The following is a 6,000-nucleotide window of genomic DNA, read 5'->3' on the forward strand; positions in this document are numbered from 1 at the left end:
TGTCACTACAACCAGGAAGAATTCTGGGGTACCACAATCTACTGCAGAAGCCCCACCCACCCTCAAACTGCCCCCCCCCCGACAGACTAAAATAAAATTGTATGCCCTTGGCAAACGCATCACCACTTTGGCGGCATATTCAACAAGAATTGCCAATAATACAACCCTTCTTGCGAGCCTGCTTCAGGAGGGCCTCCAAGAAGTCCCTGAACCAGTGCGATCACGCCTACTGCCAATTGTCTCGGAAATAAAAAACAGGTGACCCACAACATCATAAAAAAATATATTGGATGCAGCAGAGACAGTGGGGCGAACTCTGCCCAGGCTACTCTTCTCAAAAGGCACGCCTGGCTTAAGAACTCGGGGTTTAAGCCGGAGACGCAGGCCTCCCTAATAAACCGGTGGAAAACACAAACCTGTTTGGCAAGGCTGTAGATGATGCTTTGGAGACGGCGAAAAAAGAGCACAAGATTCTTAAGTCTCTTCATCAGATCACTGCTAGACCTTAACAATGGGGAGGCAACTCTGTCTTTTACGGGGGCCAGTCTTTTTTTTCTTCTTCCATGTTTGCCACACAACCACTATGGCACAGGAAGTACCCCATGGACCTCTGGACAAGGCGCAGCTGGCAACAACCGATGCCACCAGAGGGGGGACAACAAAGAGGCAAAGGCAGGGGCAGAAAATCCACCCTTAGAGGCTCCCTGGCCTCTGCTCCAAAATTACCAGTCTGGGTCTGCTCCCATGCCTCCCTGGTCAGAGGACCTTTAACATCTTTTCACGCATGAGAGGGGATCACCTCAGACCAGTGGGTGCTCAAACCTGTCACCCACGGTTATTGTATAGAGTTCCACCAGCCACCTCGATACCGTCCACTGAGAAGCAGATGCCAATCACCAACACACATGCAGATTCTGCTGGAAGAGCTGCAGATCCTTCAGGAAACGAGCGCCATAGAAGTTGTCCCCATTCATCAGGTAAATGAGATTTATTCACTGTTCTTCCCTGTACCCAAAAAGGAGCTCTCCATGTGCCTGTGTTGGACTTACGCCCAGCGAACAAATTTGTCAAGCCGCAGAAGTTCAGAATGACAACATTGCAGGAAGTAATCCCACTGTTAACGCGGGGGGATTACATGGCAACACTGGATATGAAAGAAGCATACTTTCAGGTTCATGATCAAGAACAAACACCATCAGTTCAAGGTTCTTCCCTTCGGCATTGCCTCAGCCCGAAGGGTGTTTACGAAGGTACTGGTGATGGTAGCGGCTCACCTGCGCAGGCAATCCATTCCAGTCTACCCTTACCTTTACTGGCTAATAACGGGATTTGTATGGAACATGCCTATCAAACAACCAGAAGACAGCAGATCTCCTCTTCAGGCAGGCATTCTCGATCAATGAGAAAAAGTCTAGCAATTTCTGGGGGCTCTAATTCGGACCAAAGACAGGTTTGTTATTCCCTCCAACAAGAGGGTTCAAAACATGCTGTTCCAGATCCCTCACTATGTAGCCAATCACTAGGTGACCGTACGCAAAGCCATGCGACTGTTAAGGATGATGGCCTCCTGCATTTATCTCGTCCCATACGCACGTTTGCGCATGAACCCAATGCAAGAGTAGCTCTTGAGCCAGTGTTGTCAGGCCAGTGGACAATGGGACGATCTAGTGATTGTCTCGGCAGCCCTCGTTCTCTCTGCAGTGGCAGTCGCGGGAAAACCTCTTGCAGGCGAAGACCTTCACCACCCCTGCAGTAGGAGCCACTATCACCACGGATGCGACTGACTGGGTGGGGGGGTCAGGGGGGCCCTTCACCTCCTTCAGACGGCGCACAGCGTTTGGTCCCCCAGCAGTAGCATCCAACCACATATATCTGTTGGAACTGCTAGCAGTGTTCAAGGCCCTGAAGGCTTTCATTCACACCTCAGGGAAAGACAGTCCTAGTCCTCATGGACAGTACCACCACCTTTTATTACCTGAACAGACAAGGGGGCAGGCACTCTCCAGGGCTATCCAAACTGTCACAAAACATATGGAAATGGGCTCTTAAACACAAGATGATGTTCCTGTTGCAACACGTTCCAGGGGAACTCGATCTTCTGGAGTACATGCTCAGCAGAGACTTCCCACTACCTGTAAAGTCAGAGCGATTACACAAAGACATTGTTCTCACGTCTTCGCAGACTGGGGCTTCCCAGAGAGAGACCACTCTGGAGAATGCACAATGCCCAGATTACGCCTCCGGGTACCTGCAGAACCGCTCAAGGGGAATGTACTCTGCATAACATGCTCAGGGCTACGCTCCTGCCCCTCACCTCCCTCTGCTCAACAAAGATTGTGCAAAAGATTTACCAGGAACCAGTCGCAATGATTCTGGTGGCCCCATTGCGGGCCTGCCAACCCTGGTTCTCATCTGATGGCAATGTTAGTCTCCCCTGTGTGGAAACTGCCATGCCCATACAACATGCTGTCACAAGACTGGGGGTGGGGGACACTTCATCCATGCCCGCAAACTCAACTTGGCAGCCTAGCTCCTGACGTCAGAATTCGGACACCACCAACTCCATCAAAGATGCATGGACAAACTTGGAGAAGCATGAAAACCTATCCCCAGACATTTCTACTCCAGCAAATGGAAACGCTTTGTCATCTGGTGCAATACCAAGAGCATCAATCCTATTGAATGCTCAACACATCGTCCTGTTCCTAACTCACCTGCTAGATTCGGGCCTGGTTTTCAATTCCTTAAGTCCATTTAGCTGCACTTTCAGCTTACACCACGTCCCAGAAGGTCTTGTGGTGGAAAATTCCAGTCATCAAGGCTTTTATGGAGGAGGTTAAAAGACATCCCCCTATCTCCAACCCAGCTCCCGGATGGGACCTGAACGATGTACTGACTAGACTAATGAGGACTCCCTTTGAGCTTCTGCTTAAGGCTAGCCTTAAAGCACTCACAAGACCACCTTCCTGGTGGTAGTCGCATCAATAAGGAGATTTGGTGAACTGCAGGCCCTTTCAGTTCAAGACCCATTTGTCATGATTCACAAAGATAAGGTGGTCTTGCACACTCACCCACGATTTGCACCTACATTTATTTTGAAGTTCCATGTGAACCAATCAATAGAACTACCCACCTTTTCCATAACCCCACTAACGTGGCAGAAGAAACCTCCACACACTTGATGTGAGGAGTGCAGCAATCTGGAAAAGACAAAACCACCGTTTTTTTGTTTCAGTGGCAGCTGGTAGAGAAGAGGACAATGTCTCAAACGGCTATTTCAAAGTGGATTGTAAACTGCATTACACTGTGCTACACTCTTGCCGAGAGAGATCTGCCCTTCAAGCCTAGAGCACACTTTACTCTGGGCATGGGGGCTTCCTTAGCATTCATTGGAAATGTTCCCCTTGAATCCATTTGTAAAGCAGCAACCTGGAGTCCTGTACACAACACTACTGCCTAGATAGATGATCTAGGTCTGATTCTCAGGTGGGACAAGCAGTGCCAAGACATCTCTTTGCTACTGTTCCTTCACATATCCCACCACCATCTCTGTGTACTGCTTGCTAGTCTATGCACAGCATGTGATTCTAAGCAAATTAATAAGCACCAGAAGACATGCATTCCTTACTGTAATAGCATTGCTGATGATTGCATCTGCTTAGATTCATATGCGCCCACCCTTCCTCCCCTCTTGGAGTAGAAGGAACATAGACATCTTACGATGCTTTATGTATTCACGATGGTCATGAGGCTCCCTCATGGCAGCAAAAACGCAATCGGAGGGGCCTTGACGCGTGCATGGTTTCGGGTAAACTACACGCCACTTTAGGGATGGTGTTACAGGCATGCCCATGTTGACATCCCCTTTTGATCCTTGAAGAAAGATGCAATACTCTGCAATTACCACTAGATGTTGAATTATATGCACAGCATGTAAATCTAAGATACACTTATCAGAAATGCTATTACAGTAAGTAATACAGGTCATATATACTGATGGAGCTCTGCAGAGAGGTATACATTGCTCTTGAAGACATGATTATCTTGCTTGCACAACACCATTGATACCCTGAACCATGAAGCGCTAGAGCTACTACTCTAAGAATACATTGAGGAGCGATGACTAACACAAATGGTTAGAGTAATCTCAACACCCTGATGCTAGGGCTATGGAGTATGAGGCTATGAGTTGGTGCCCTTTTATGATGATGATTTGCGATATGACTGTCTGCTCCACCCAATTAAAGCTGCGGAATTCTGTGATTGTGTAGATACTGTTATAACCAATGCACACTACACAGATATGGATGAGTCTATTGGATGAGCTGTTTACAGAGGCTGCCATGTCCCAAGAACTAGAAGCCGGTATCGATTTAAGATGAGCTGTTATGGATGCTGTTAACGCGATGGAGATGGAAGTGGATGGTCCAGCCCTGTGCAATCTTGTGAGGAACTGTGTTTGTGTGAACACTTGTTAAAAACACAAAAACAATATTTAAAACTTTTTTTCAATTGCAGAAAACAGCAGATAAATTTGAAGGTGCTGAGAGGCAGCAGTCTTCATTCAATAACATACATTTTACTGCGTGTGCTTTTAAAAAATGATTAAGAGTAAGAAATGTGTCTGCCAAAAATGCTTTAAAAATTCTGTTAAAGAAGAAGCAACTATGACCCTTTTGGAGTCCTTAACTGTGCAGTCTTGTGTGGCCTGTTTAGTGAAAACCTGCTTGATGCGTGATTACTATTGGGGTTATGGGCATAAATTCGATGACCCGCAACAGGATGCTCATGAATGCCTATAACTGCATGATCACGCTAGAGAATAGGGTGGATATGTTTTATGTTGAATCCATATCAAGTTTTGCAGATGCTTAAAGCGGTCTATATGGGCATGTGTACATGATAGTGTGGAGTATGTTTTATCAAAAACATTCCTGGAAATACATGATTATCGCAATCTGAAGGAAAAAAATATTTTCTTTACAAGGTGGCTGGTTGTCAGGCTAAGTCTTGAAGAATTGTCCACAGGAGCTGCTGAACCCTGACAGACCCTCAAAGGTGTGCCACTCAACCTCACTGAAGTAACAGCTGAGCATGGAACACCCCTAGGGGAAGTGGATAAAATAAAAAGCAGATTCCTACTGCAACCTCATGGAAATCTGCAGGGGCGAGAAGAAAGATAACCTGTTATGTTTGTATTTGCACTCTGTTATCCCAGAATTCCCTGTTGTCAAGCATTTAAGGACATACCTGTTTCTCCTCCTTGCAAATCACAGGGGAATTCCAAAATAAAGGTGTCTGAACTTGTGGTCCTTTTTATATCCAAAAGAGATTCAAAAAGGAGTAACACCTTACTGCTCCTAATTCAAGTACTGCTTGAGCTTTTGAAACGTGTGTTGGCGTCAGTCTTATTTAACTGCCATGTATATTTAACTTGCAAAGAAACTGAGGGTGTTAAAGTCAATAGCCCTCTGAGCTGTCTCCTCCTAAACAAAACGTGGCTTTCTTTACTTAGGCTGGTTACAGTTCAACTTGTAGTCCTAGGTTTACTCCTGCTAGATGAAACTACTCTATGCCACAAAGACTTTACCGCGCGGGCAAAGTTCCTGTGCTGCTCGCGCTTTTGTGTCCTTATATAAAAAAAAGAACAGGTTGCTGCAGTACCAGTGCTTTACTGTCTCCTTGTATTTAAAATAAAAAAGGAGATTGCTGTGCATACAAGTATTTAAAAAGATTCTTGGTTTGTTCCTGCGCGTTCCGTGCCTTCCAAAAGAACTGAGCTCTTTTGAAATTTACAGGACCTGTGCTGCTGCTGTGCAGAAAAACCCAGATGTTCACGTTGACAGCACTCAGCTGTGCACAAACTGCTTTGGGCAGAAAGCTTTCCCAGAGCAGGCTCAAACGCTAGACGTTCCTTAGCAACAGAGCGAACTTGCGTCAGGCCTTTCCTCTTATGACAGTTCCGAAGAGTGAACAGTTAAAGCAACATTTGCCTGACAT

The sequence above is a fragment of the Ambystoma mexicanum genome, chromosome 13 (assembly GCF_040938575.1).
Source record: "Ambystoma mexicanum isolate Mex_15411 chromosome 13, UKY_AmexF1_1, whole genome shotgun sequence".
NCBI lineage: Eukaryota > Metazoa > Chordata > Amphibia > Caudata > Ambystomatidae > Ambystoma > Ambystoma mexicanum.